The 13,202-nt window shown below is 46.2% G+C and overlaps 1 protein-coding gene across 2 annotated transcripts in view; it reads left to right on the top strand.

Annotated features, from left to right (window-relative positions):
* Positions 1-9,974: 9,974 nt before the first annotated feature.
* Positions 9,975-13,202, top strand: part of RAB3B (RAB3B, member RAS oncogene family) — a 61,811-nt gene continuing 58,583 nt past the window's right edge. Inside the window, exon 1 of one of the 2 annotated variants that reach the window (XM_028514186.2) lies at positions 9,975-10,179. The gene's annotated coding sequence lies outside the window, so the exon portion shown is untranslated. The remainder of the gene's footprint in view (positions 10,180-13,202) is intronic. The other variant, XM_036026072.1, reaches the window with a different exon arrangement.

Raw genomic sequence — 13,202 nt, 5'->3', positions numbered from 1 at the left:
ATTGTCAAAGCCTCATATTTGTCTACTACCAATATTCTCCCCTACAAGCCACCCTTCCTGCTCTCCAAAATGCAAAGGTGACAATGTCAGTCCTGTTTAAAGCCTTGCCTATCACCTTCAAGATAATAGTATTAATAGCAGGAAACACTTGGGCATCATTGTGTGCCTGGCACTATTCTAAGTGCTTTATGCGATTTTCCCTATTTTGTTTGCCTCTGGTCCTGACAGCCTTGTGAGAAAGGTGCATGCTAATCTCCACTTTACAGGAGAAGGATTTGAAGTATATGATGAAACCGTTTCTCGAGACATGGAAATGTAGCTCAGTACCCACGTGGAAAACCAGTGGGGAGCGAGTTGGCACTCAGGACTATGTCCTCAAAGAAGTTCTGTGGGAAATCAGGCCTTCATTATAGCCAGGCTCCTTTGTGACTTGCTCTTGCTAAGACTCTCACCCTGAGTTCAGGCAACAAACGCTTACTGCCTATCTTTAAAGTAACTTCCTGAAGTCTGTGCTAATTCTCCCAAGGATTCAAGTGTAACCAGACCTGTTACTTTTATCATTCCCTTGTATTCACATCATTTTTTCCTTGTTAATCTGTAAGAAATAATCAGTAACATCCCTTCTGTTGCTATCTGTAAAAAGTAATTACCTAAAGTAAACCTAAGTGTAATGAATGAAAACCTTCTTTGATGTATGCTGTTAGACAGCCAATAAGAGCCTGTCAAGGCAAAGGTCAGTGCTCTCTCCTCTTGAGAGAGTGGTCAGGATGCTCTGAGGCGCTCTCCCCTTGAGAGAGTAGCCGTGCTGTTCCCTTCTCCTCCACAGGACTCGGTAGTCCATGTGAATGTATCTTGTCTCATCCATAATGCCACGGACACTGCAGGCCAGTGTCCGTGTCACTAAGGCACAGGATAAAGTCAAGGCCTTTACGAAGAAGCTGCCTACTTCATCAACCTCATTTATTCCCATTCGTGTCTTTGCATTTTGTGTTGTGATACCAAGTTGTTTCAAGTTCTGCTCACAACGTGCTTTTATGCTTTTGTGTCTTTGCTTGGCTAGCATCCTTTGCCTAAAACTTTTTACTCATCCTTCACAGTTTGAGCAACCTCTTCCAGAGTCTTTCCTGACTTTTCTCATAAGGATAAAATGTCCCTCCCCTGATACATTTTTCTTGGCTTCACACCACATACTGTAGTTACCTATTTGCACATCTGTGGCTGTCACCAGGCAGCTATGCTCTTCTACAGCAGTGGCTGTTCCTCTGTTTTTGTGCACCAAGGTCCCCAAGCAATGTACATCCAAGTGAACTGTCCCATTCTGTGGTAGGTTCTTTGCATCTATTCTCTATATTCCATCAGTGGTCCTACAGGATAGGTATTATTAGCCTCATTTTATGGAAAAGGAAACTTTGGAAGTGGAAGTGGCTTACCTTCAGTTTCCAGAATAAATATTGTTTTCTAACCACCCCTATCTTACTCCAAATTCATGGGTTTTTTTCTTTTGTTTTTTTCCATCACACTTGCTTTACCTTTTTTCTGTTTCAAGGTGTAACTCAGAACAGGAGTTTTCAATCTGGGAAACATAAAGACTCTACAAGAGATACCTGAGCACAGAAACTAGTGAACTGGTATCCAGATCTTCATTTTCCCCAAAATTTTCAGCATTCCTAAAAAACAAACAAACAACAATTAGCATGTACTCCATCAATTCCACTTCTAAGTATATCCCCCAAAGAATTGAATGCAGGGACTGGAATAGATATTTGCACACCCATGTTTATAGCAGCATTTTTCACAATAGCCAACAAGTGGAAGCAACTCAGGCGTCTGTCAATGGATGAACAGTGTGGTGTATAAATAAAACGGAATGTTAGTTACCGTCCTTTCAGGCGAATTTCAGCACCATGGCTACTGGTCAGTTTTGAGAGGATGCAGTTCCCATTTAGAGCACAAGGCGGAGTATAAGACCAAACCTTTGCAAAGGGTCGCTGAGCCAACTTAGCCTCAGCACGCCCTGTGAGAAAAGCAAAATAGGAGACAAGTGGGAGACTTTTTCCAAAATTAGAAAGGCAGCCCAAGTTATAGATCCTAAGTGAATGGGAGATGTTCTTTAGTTTCCTGGGCATGTATTTGAAGTGGGAAACCATTGGCAAGCATGATGAACTTCGTTAAGAGCTATCTGATCTCTTAAAGTAGCTGACGTTTTTGAATATCCTATTATGCACCACACATTTTACATACATTATCACTTTTAATCTAACTCAAAAAGCCAGTGAAATAATTCTTATCTCCATTTTACAGATGAGCAGCCTGTGTGATCAAGAGAAATTCAATCATTTAACTAGCAAATGGTGAAATCTGTATTTGAACCCAAACCTCTGATTCCAAAGCTTATGTCTTTTTTATTATCCCACACTGGTTTACCTTAGGAAGCCTTGGAGTTTAGTTTTATTCAATTCCCTTATTTAACAGAAATGGTCCAAACAGGGGACTGGTCAGTGGTGAGTGATAACTGAGGAGACCAAAGAGAAATGTGGCGCCCAGAGAGAGCTCATGGACATGAGGACCCCTGACCACAGACCATGGTTTTGCCCATGCCACTGATGCATAAACACCCTGCAACAGGGGGAGGTGTTAGAATTGGTCATTTAACTATGTACTCACCCTGGGAGAATCGCCTGTCCTCTCTGTTCCTTAAGTGCCTCATCTTTAAAATAGGCTGAGTCCTCTCCATCAGGTCTCAAATGTCACTTCCTTCAAGAAACATTCCCTGATTAATCGTTCTAAGACAGCCCCTTCTCCTAGTCTTTATGTCTCATAATCTTAGAATATTTCCTTAAGTGTGCTCATTTCTAACTGAAATCATCTTGTATATTTTGTGTACTCATTTCTCTCCCCTCCTAGTATTCATAACCACTGTGTGACCAGAGATTCTGTCTGTTTTGTTCATGTTTGTGTACACTTGTGCCCAGAATACTGCTAAATGTTCTCACAGTAAGTGATCAACAAATCTTTGTGGACTGAATGAATGAGTGATATAACACTGAAGAACTAGGACCAGAGGGTGAAAGCTACAAGCAGGCAGAATTCAGCAAAGACTTTCCTAAGAATAAAAGTTGCCCAAAACAAAGCAGTCTACTCTGGAAGAGTCTGTCTCCCTATCTATGAAACTGAGTAGGGGCTCTCCCATGTTGGATTGGTCAGGGAGGGCTGAATTGAGGTTTCTGTGGATCCTCAAGTTTTGAACTAAAACCTTGATAACAGGGTGCTGTCTAGTCATTGTCAGTGTTAAATTATGGACTGGGCATTTTCTCTAATAACTGGGGAAAGAGAGGCTCAGAGGGATAGAGAAGTAGAGACAAGTTGCTTGACAGGGCTAGATTCTGCTTCTAGGATCTGTGGGAGAGGCCTAAGATGCTAGTAGGCTTGTTTAAATTCAAATACAATAAGTGAAGACAATTATGGCTACTCATTTCCAACTCAGTTGCTGCTTTTACCACTGGGTTCTGTGCCCTTCTTCTGGATCCCACTTTACCCATGGCTATCTTCTGTTCTCTTTCTTATAGAAAATGGTAACCACCCAAGTCAGAAATCTCTCCTAGTTGCGTCAATTTCCTTTCTCCCCATGCAGAGCTCAGCAGTCATCAAATCTTGTCCTTCTCATCCCTTTAATATTCCACAGCATCTCCCAGCTAAGATCTCATGATCTCTTTGCAAGTCCCTGCGCCAGACTTTTTTCTGGTCTCCCTGTCCCCTGTATCTTGAGTCTATCTACCATTGTGCAAGCTTAGATCTGTCTAAAGCATGAATTTGGTGAAGCCCTCCTCCTGGATAAAGCTCAATAACAGCTCCACATTGTCTTAATCATCCTTAGCATGGTCTCCCGGGTCCTGGATGACCTCTGGCTTTGACTTAACCTTCCCACCTCACTCATCGCCTGTACTGTGCCCATCACACATCGATGCTTCAGAGATTCATAGCCCCTGAATTTCTCTGAAGATTTCTTATCATTTCACACCTTTGGGCCTTTTCTCATGCTGGTCCATTTGCCTGGGTTGCTTCTCCATGAGTTTAACTCCTGCTTTTCCTTAAACACTCAGCCTAAGTCTCTCTGTACCCCACGACCTGCATGCCAGCATGGTGCCTGGCCTAACAGGCTCCTTGCTCATGTGTCCCACAGTGAGGAACACAGCCATATCTTGCCAAATACATTAATATCACTGATTTTAGTCCTGGCTTATTCTATTTTCAGTAGTTAAGAAACCATGGGTTAATCATTTCTTCCTCACATCTAAGATGGTATGAATCAGTCCCTGCTTCTTTTTGTTTGTTTGTTTGTTTGTTTTTAAGATTTTATTTATTTATTTTTAGAGATGGAAGGGAGGGAGAAAGAGAGAGAGAGAGAGAGAGAGAGAAACATCAATGTGCTGTTGCTGGGGGCCATGGCCTGCAACCCAGGCATGTGCCCTGACTGGGAATCAAACCTGCGATGCTTTGGTTCACAGCCTGCACTCAATCCACTGAGCTACGCCAGCCAGGGCCAGTCCCTGCTTCTTAGGTTTATTGTGAAAATTAAATGATATGGTGAATGTGAGAAATCCTTTGTAAATATTTAATGCCTATTTATTCAGCAAATATCCTCTGACCCCTTGTAAGAATGATTCAGGAGGCTCTGTATTGGATAGTTGTGGCCTTTGTCCTTGTAGAGCTCAGACTAATAGATTTTAGCACCTGCTATCCTGCATTAGACAATGAGGACTTTGGATCAGGGACCATTTGTTATTCACCCCATGTGTAGTAGGCACTCAGGAGATATTTGCTGTGTGGGTAAGTGAATGAATGAATGAATGAATGAATGGCATTCCGTGTGAAAGAAACTTATGCAAATTCATGGAGATGTTATGGAGCAAGTCACATTCAGGGAACTGCAATTAGTTTAATGTTGGAGCTCAGGGCATGATGGGGAAGTGTCCAGTAATGAGGCTATAGTGTGGGTGGAGCCAGACCATAAGGAGCCATATGTGTGTATTAATAAAGAGATGGGCTTTTAAGGGCAAAATGAGGGATTTTTAAGCTGGGTTTAGGAAGAGTCCTATCCTATCATGATAGGATTGTAAGGAGGCTATGACATGAATGGAGAGGAAGGGATAGAATGGAGAGCTCTTGGGAGATAGAATGGATTGGCTTCAGTGAAGCATCTGCAGAGTGGATGAGGGAGGGGGAGGGGTGATGGGTGGTATCTGACTTCTAACTATTCATACATTGCATGTTTCCCTCTGTGTGTCTCAGACTCCCCCCTGCTGACAGCAGTGTGCTCTGGTGATTGACAGTGTCCTCAGTGTGCATTTTAACCAGTTTCACCTCATTAACTGATGCAGGTGGGAAGAGAATGGACCTTCCCATTAATTTATTTAACAAAGGAAGAAACTGAAGCACAGAGAAGGAAGAAATGATTTGTAAATTAAATGGCATTTGGGATAGTCATTATTTTTTCTTATTATCCAAATCTATTCCCACTCCTGTGAGAGACTGGTTAAAGACCGTAGATTTCTTCCTTCCTTGGGTCCATGCCCCTCTGTGATGTAGCTTCGCTCTTCTTCCCAGTCAGAGGTGGAGTATATTTCTCTACCCTTTTCAATCTGAGCTGGACATAGGACTTGATTTGGCCAATAGAATAAAGTACGTGTGATGTCATGCAATTTCTGAGGCTAGGCCAAAAGAGATGGTATCTTCTGCATTCACCCTCTTGGAACACTGCCCCAGGACCACCATGTAAGCTGGTCCAGCCTATTGGTGGGTTAGAACATGGAAAAGAGCCATGGCATCCAGCCCTCAACCAGCACCAACTGCCAGACCTATGAGTGAGGCCATCTGAGACCTCCCAGTCCAGATGACCTTCCAACTGAGTGTTGCTTGTGAGTGATCTCAGATAAAATTGGCAGGTGGACCTATTCAGCCACCACCAGAACTGTAAGGAGTAAGAAATTATTGTAGTTTTAAGCCACTGATTTTTGGGTGGGGTGGTTTGTAAGGCAGCAAGTGTTTTCAGTAAATAGCTTCACTGTGTACCTGGTCACTTATGCCAATTCCCTTTCTCTCATATCTCACATTTAATCTGTCACTAAGTCCAGGGAATTTTACTTCCTCAATGCATATCAAATCCCTCTGCTTTCCACTTCTCCTGGTGCTATGACATGAGTTCTGATTCTCTTCATCTCTTGCCTGGATTATTACAGCACTCTCTGTGTTCCCTATCTCCTGTCCCTCTGCTCCCACCCTTCTCATCTAATCCGTCATACCACAGTTAGAGCTATTTTACTTACATGCATATGTAAACATGTTACTCCATTGTTTAAAACCTTTTGCTCGTGGTGTAAATCCCCAAATCTCTAATGATGGTCTAAGAGGCCTTAGACCATCTGGCCTTGCCTCTCCTTCCAGTTATGCCTTCCATCACTCCTCTCACTGAACCCTGTTTCTAGAGCTGCTTCTCAGATTTTTGTGACCTTGCGGCACCTTCTCCAGCTCCCCCATTGCACGAGACAACCCACTGATGGGATCAGATGAAAATGTTTGACCTGTCAACACTTCTCAGTCCCTAGATGGCCATGAGGGACTCACACTGGAGTATAGATTTGAACCTCACGAAGACCTGAGCATTTCAAATGACATCCACACTTATACTATTACCTTTTCTAAGTGACTGATTCTTGTTCAATAAAAAGCACCAATTTTTTTTATTTCATGTAAAAACCAGGAGCTAGAGAAGATTGATTGCTCCAGCAACTAAAAAAGTTTTAAAGGAATTTTATTTGTAGGACTCATAATCACAACAGTGTTCATTGAGCAACCATAATTCTGGGTTCTAATTGAAAGAACCCTGGAACTGGAGTCAGGGAGACAAGGTATCTGGTTCTGTTATTTACCAGATATATAACCTTGACAAGCCACTTAAACTTTCTGACTTCTATTTCTTCATTTACAAAAAGGGGATGACAATCAATACTTTGCTTGATTGTATTGCGGACTAAATGAGGTAAAAGATGTAAATGAGCCCAGTGTATTTTAAGGTCTTAGTGATTATAATTGTTAACCAATGTGACCCAAGGGAAAAGGTAGAATTTTATCTTTCTTGCTACTCTTAATCGGGCATTTGGAATTGGAAGTGAAGAAAGTCTAATATAATTAGATGTGTCTTATTCTTCCCTCTGGTGGTCCTCTGCTAGTCAGCAGGGATGTGGCTACTGGGGCATAAATGATACATCCAAATGTGCCCTCTCTGCCCATTTAAGATCTAAATGCAATGGGACTGAAGCCCAGATCTCACATTTTATGACCCTTGTAAGTTTGAAGCCCTCCAGGAGATTTCTGCCGATTTCAGTAGGGCTTGTGCTCTCATAGTCTCTGCGGCTGGTCTTTTTCAACTCAGAAAAACAAAGTCCACTGCTCATTTTGCTTTCTCACTATCACAGCTCCCCTGTCTCAGAAAGCACTCCTGACTGTAAAGGCCTTTGCTGGATTCCTGAAGGCAAGAAAACCATACATTAGGTGTGTGATAAACAATCTATCTCTTATGCATTCCGGTGTTTAAACACCCCTTTGTCCGCCTGCCAAGGGAGGGTTTCTCCTGACCCTTTACCCATGTAGCCCCTAACCTGACACTGGTTTTCTTACTCATCATTCTCCTTTCCCCCTCCTAGCCCTCTTTATTACCTCTCCCTTCCATTCTGCCAAGTGAATCCGAAATTGTCCTCCTTTTCTTTACACAGAGCAATTTAGTGTTCCTCCCCTTCTCCCACACTCAGATATTCACACTCCTCAAGGCCCTAAGTAGGACAAAGGGTCTTCTGTGCATTAGGGTCTATCCTTCACAGAAGGTAGTTGTGGTTAAAAAAAGCACTGTTTCTGTTATAATAACAACAGTGTTTCCTATTTATTGAGTGCTTACTGTGTGCCTGGCACTCTGTCATGTGTTGCTAGTCATTATCTTATTTACTTATTTGATCTTCACACTGACCCTGGGAGCTAGCTTTCACTATTGCTATTTCTACAAATGAGAATTAGGTGCCTGTGTCAGAAAAATTAGGTAGTTTACATAAGCTCACACAGCAAGCAAATGGTAGAACCAAATCTGTCTGGTCCCAAGTCTATGCTCTTTCCATTTTAATATATGGCCTTTCAGGGGAAGGAGGAGAAAGTAATCAGAAGACCCGAGGCTATATAAACACAATGCCATCTGTTCTTATATTGTTTTGCTACTGTAAAAGGAAGGTTTTATGTATTATCTCATTATTCCTGTGAAGAATGAATAATCATTATCATCACACCCATTTTGACATGAGGAAACTAGGGGCTTGTGGGAGAAAGGGAGTGAGGGAGCCAGCAGTATAGGATGTTTGATTTAAAGATCACAGAGGCACTAGTTCTGGGTGATTACAGAGTTCAGAGTGTGACCATGGGAGCCAGTGGCTGAGGTTATGTGAAGAGCGGACCAAGGACTGAGGGATCAGGAAGCCACGTGGCTACTGAAGTCAGCAGAAGGATGGCAGGACAGGGGCTAATGAGGATGTTCAGGAGCCAGGGCCTGAAATCACCAATGCTCAAGAAGCGATTGGGCATAACTGAGGTCCTTGATGGGGAGGGGTAGAAGGAGATATGGTTGGACAGCAAAGAAGGAATTTTTTACAAGCATGGGAGTGGCAGTGCTGACCCCGCTTCCTGGTTCTATGATGTGAGGGGAGTGGAAGAGTGAGAAGCCCTCTTGCAGGGGCTACAAGAGAAATCCTGGAGGAGGATAAAGTTTTGATAAAGGCAAAGAAGTAATCTGAGTACTCTCTGAAGAAGCAGAGGATGTAGGAGAGTCTGCTGACAAAGGAACAGGATTCACGAGGGCACAGGGGAAAGGGCTGCCAGGAGCTGGACAGTGGGAAGGTGAGTGAGAGGGAGGGGGTTGAGAAGCTCAGCACAGTGTAAGGATTATTCTGACAGAGAACTCAAGACCACCAGAGGGGCTGTCAGTTGGGAGGCTCCCCAAACTGGAGAGGCAAATTGTAGATAGGTCCATGATGGAACTTGGGCAAAAAATGGTTTTTGCTATCCAGTTCAGACCTCTGAGATTTGGGATGGGGGAAGAGTGTGGGAAAGGACAATGATTCTAAAACCAAGCTGGCAGCTGGCTCCTGTGACCTCGGGAAGACTTGAGTCCCTGTCAGGATGGGCAGACACAGGGCTAATTACCTCCTATACTTGCCTTCTCTGGTGGAGTTGGGACTTCCTAATGACCAGGGAAGAATACTTTCTGCACTTTGGGCTGCTTCTGGTAATGGGGAGCCATTGAAAGTTTTGTGTTTTTTTTGTTTCATTTGTTTGTTTTTTGAATCAGGTGGATGGTAACATGGTGACATTTAGAAGGATTATTCGGGCTGCTGGTGTAGAGGAGGGACTGGAGAGTGGAGGCAGGGAGACACATTTAGAAGGCTGTTGTATTAGTTCAGGTCAGAAGTGATGAGGCCTGAATCGGGGTGAGGACAGTGGATACAGAGAGGAAGGGAAGAGAGATAGGTAGTTAATGTTAAAGAGGTGTAATTACCAGACTGATGATGGGATGTAGGGAATAGGGTAGAGGACGATGTCCAGGTTGCTGGCTGAGCTTCCTCTTGTAGTTAGCAGTCCAGATTCTGCGTCTCTCCCTAGGCTTTAGTGAGGATGAAGCGATACAACGGACAGGAAAGTGCTTTGGGAATGGCAAATCTCGGTACCCATCATCACCTACATTATCATCAAAACTCTCTGATCATAGTAGTAAGTTCAGTCTGTGGAACGAAGTGTGGGAATTAAGATAAATCACGACAATCGCCCAGATATTGAGGAGCTCAGGGTCCCCAAGATGCGTGGATTCCCAACACCTGTAGGCAGCGGGGGGCTGGGGCGGGGCTAACGCGGACCCCGCCCCTGGGCGGGCCCGGGCGGGGGCTGGCCACGGCCGCGGCAGGAGCTGTAGCCAAGCCCGAAGTCGCTGCGGTGGGAACCAGAGCGGACCCACAGGGATCGGCGCCAGCCTGCTTCGAGAACCGAGCAGATCCCCGCCCCCGCCGCCCGCCGCCCGCCGCCCGCTGCCCGGTCCGGCCGTCCTGCTGCGCCGTTGGGGAGCGAGCTGCTTTCCAGCTCCCGGAGTCCCAGGTAAGGGGCGCGGCCCCGGCGGCGCCCCGCCGGGGGAGGACCGGGGACGCTCCGTGGCGCGGGGCGCTGGGGACCGAGAGCGGGCACTGACCGAGAAGGAACGCAGGGCAGCGGAGGGGACACCGGGGAGAAGGGGCTCGGGAGAGGCCGCTAAGGAGGGGGCACCGCGGCAGGAAGGGGCGCGTAGCCTGGGGCGGGGGCGCCGAGGGAGGGTCTACCCGCACCCTGAGGGCCGCACCGGGAGCCCCGAGGGCAGCGAGGGCAGCGGGAGTGCGGGAGCAAGAAAGGGGGCGCGGGGCTGGGGAAATGGGGAGCAGCCACGGGAGCGCAGTGAGGGGAAAACAGAGGGCGATGGGGGCGGGGAGATTTGAGGAGGGAGCCGAGCGGGGCGCGCGGGCAGAGGGCACCTGGCCCCGGAGGGGTGGTGAAGGGGCAGCTAACGCCAGAGGATTGAGAGGAGAGAGGGCAGGAGGTGGCGTGGAGGTGAGGAGCTGAGGCGAGGGGACTGGCCGGCGGGACTCGTTTTGAACGGGAGAGGAGCGAGGTGACGAGGGGAAGGGGCGCTGGGCAGCAGCAGGGTTGCTGGTCGGGGACTGGGGATTTGAGTGTGGAGAGCTGGGAGCGGAAGGGATGCGGAGCCGGAGCCCAGCTGGGTACCTGCAAGGCGGGTAACCTGAGTAGGGGGCGAAGGTTGGGCTTGGAGGTGGAAAGCTTGGAAGAATGGGAAGGTGGGACCTCGAGTGGGTCTGCCGGGCCCGTGAAGGCAGGGGCGGGGAGCTGATCCAGGGAGAAGGCAGCGGCCTTGGATGTGGGCAGCGGGCGCCAGAGTCCTGGCCAGAGGTGGACCGTGGAGAGCACTGGAATAGGGCAGGGGTCTGCTGGCTGAGGGGAGGAACTGCTAGGGAACTTGGAGAGTTTAGGGTGGTGGGCGCGCTAGGTCAGGCTAGGGATGTAGGCTGCAGAAAGATGACGGGGCCCAGAATGGAGTCCGTGGTCACCCAGGCGCTGGCAGTGTCTTAGCTCCTCAGAAGGATGGGAAGAAGGTGCAGGCACTGGACCCTGTTACACTGGCACCTGGGATCAGAGACAAGAAGAGAATCATGGACAGAAAAAATTCATCCACAGGCTGACCCTGTTTTGGAGTCCAAGTGTAAGAAGAGATTTTAGGGCGGGCAGGGCAGCAGCAGGCGCTGGAAGCTAACAGAGATGTGGAGGAAGACAGGCTCTTCCATCCTAATTTCTCAGATTCTAGAAGGAAAGGGGTGGGAGATAGAAGAATGAGCTAGGTGTGTGTGTGTGTGTGTGTGTGTGCTCGCGCGCGCGAGCACACACAGGTGAAGGCCCACCTGTTTGTTCAGTGCCTATGAAGGGTGGAAGACAATGGGAGTCCCTGAAAAGCCCTGTCCATGGTGATAGGAAGGCCTGGTGATATGTTTTAGCCAGAGGAGAGACATTTCCCTAGAGGACGATGGGTCAGGGAAGACTTCTAGTCATGAAGGATTTACCTGGCAGTGGAAGGAAGTATGTTCCTATCAGAGAAAACAGTATGGGAGATGCCAAATATCTAAGATGATCTCTAGTCCAAGAAATAAATCTCCATTTCCTTAAGGATTGTGATATGAAGGGGGGCAGCAGTAACCTGTAGAGTATGTTTAAAAAGGTTTCCCATCTTAGCTTGAACTCCTATGGCTGCTTTTCATCTCCCCAGAGTGCAGCACTGGACCTGGCTCACAGTATGTGCTCAGTGAATGTTGATTGAATGAATAATTGAGCTGTGGTTATACTACTGCCTCAATGTCCTCATCTACCCCCAAGAATTGTTGTGAAGATCAAATATGATAATATGGGTAAAAGAACTTTCATAAACCATAAAGCACTGTACAAAAGGGAAAGGCCACTGGTGTTTTTACACAGGTGCGCCTACATTCTGTCTGTGGTCACACCCACGGCTCTCTCTCTCCAGTCTGGAGAAAGAAGGAAGTGAATGTTTCCAAGCTTCTATTGTATGCAAGATAGAAGGCTTTGAAAGTCTCCAGTGGAGTGTCTGGCATTTAGTGGGTGCTCAAAAAGTGGTGGCCATTATGATGCTGTTTCTATGGGGAAACAGTGAGGAGGTAGGATGGGCTAGTGGTGGTGGGTTGGCAGTGGAGAATGATCGAAAGAAAGGTTGAATTAGACAAATTAGTAGAGTATGGCTTTAGGGAGGAGGTTGATATAGTAGAGCGAGGTCCTCATATGCCCAACTCCCTCTTTATCCTCACTGATAAATGTTCCCCATAGGAAGACAGAATTACATTCGTTGAGCCTTCTATGTGTCATATACTATTTAGGTGCTTTGCCAGCATGGACTACAGTCTTTCCAATAATGCTTTTACAAATGAGAAAACTGTTTTAGTCATGTACAATTTCCTGTCACAGTCTCACAGCTAATTAGTGATGGTCCTGGAAACTGAATCTAGTTTGTTTGATTTGGAACCCCAAGCTATTTCCACTACCCTGGATGACCTGGTAGAAAAGGAAACATAAAGCGTGCACACACACACACACACACGCACACAAACACACAAACACACACACAAAATTAAGCATTGTCTAAAGCACTCTCCCATAGACTGGTTTTAATTCTTGCAACAGTTTTCCAGGAAGTTATTTTATTAATTCTTATATAGATGAGGAAACTGAGGCCCAGGGTGTGATTTACCTAAGGTTGTACAATTGCTGGTAGAGCGAGTGCTCAACCCAAGTCTCTTGACTCAATCTTGTGCTTTTTCCATCAAGAGAGTTCATCTATTCATTTGGTCACTTCATGTATTGAGTTAATATTCTCTTGCTAGACTGTAGGGCTCTCTTCTCCTCTCCCCGCTCTTTTCAGACTGAAGTTGGCTTCTTCCTTAGGTGTGTATTTCTGCTGCTTATGAGATGAAATACATTTATTTTTTCACACCTACCCTTGGAGGAGCCATTTTCTTCTTTCCCCTAGCCAGGAACCAGGAGTGACTTCCCAGACGGTCTCTGGCTCTTCA

This window comes from Phyllostomus discolor, chromosome 5 (assembly GCF_004126475.2).
Source record: "Phyllostomus discolor isolate MPI-MPIP mPhyDis1 chromosome 5, mPhyDis1.pri.v3, whole genome shotgun sequence".
NCBI lineage: Eukaryota > Metazoa > Chordata > Mammalia > Chiroptera > Phyllostomidae > Phyllostomus > Phyllostomus discolor.
Note: the sequence above shows the minus strand (reverse complement) of the source record. Positions and strands in the feature narration are given on the sequence as shown.